Genomic DNA, 909 nt, shown 5'->3' with positions numbered 1-909 from the left:
TTAGTCCAACTTAATGAAGCCGATGTCCTTCCCATACTGGCGGCAACACTGGCGGCACACATTGAGGCTGTATTTCTGGATCAGATCGTGCCGGTTTGGGCCAGTTTGGACCGGTTTGAGCAGACGCGGCAAGAGCTAGAACCCTGGCCAGATTTTTTTGGATGACTCCAGTAGAGCTGCTGGTGACCCATGTTGCTTTCTTGGCTGCAACTAGGCAAAAGGAATTTCCTTGTCCTGATAATGGGAGGCCTGTAACTCACCGTGTCCCACGCTGAGGTGCACTGTCCTCGCAGCTCCTAGGTCCGTTTCCTCCTCTTCTCCCTCGTCCCTCCGAGACGAGACCCTTAGAACACTTTCACTTCCTCCCTCTCCTCCTTTCCTTTCCCATCTTCCCCACTGAGACCCATGAGACCCTTTTCCTCCCCACCCCCACTCACCAATCTCTGAGGTTTGGCTGAAATAATTTAGTATTTGTTAGAACTCCCTTAGGGGAGGTCCATTTGGTTTCAAGAGTCCTTCTCTGTTACACAAATCCCTCTCTGGATCCACTAAGATGTAAGACGTCATATGCCTGTGTTCTTAACACTGTTTTCTCTTTTGTTTTCTTCTTCTTTCAGTTTTCTTTTCAGGTTTAGTTGTGGTTTGGTAAGTCTTTTGTCAAGTCATTTCCTAAGATGAAGACCTGGGAGTTATAGTCTCTGAATCCTTGGGTATCCTTGACTCTTCTCCTTTTGCCTCAATAGATAGAAAGTATTTTGAAAACTGGATAGAGGATTCTTGGGTTGGAGTCCTTTCTCTCTTCTGTAGATACGGGTCCACTGTCATCTTTCCATAATGTAGATGAAAATCTAATGCCAGTCTGATTTTTTTTCCTTTGTGAATATCTTCTGCTTTCTGCTTGACACTTGT

The 909-nt window shown here is 45.9% G+C and overlaps 1 pseudogene; it reads right to left on the bottom strand.

Moving 5' to 3' along the window:
- Positions 1–200, bottom strand: LOC118880275 (annotated as a pseudogene).
- Between the last annotated feature and the right edge of the window lie 709 nt (positions 201–909).

The sequence above is a fragment of the Balaenoptera musculus genome, chromosome 14 (genome assembly GCF_009873245.2).
Source record: "Balaenoptera musculus isolate JJ_BM4_2016_0621 chromosome 14, mBalMus1.pri.v3, whole genome shotgun sequence".
NCBI lineage: Eukaryota > Metazoa > Chordata > Mammalia > Artiodactyla > Balaenopteridae > Balaenoptera > Balaenoptera musculus.
This window is presented reverse-complemented; position numbering and strand designations above follow the sequence as displayed.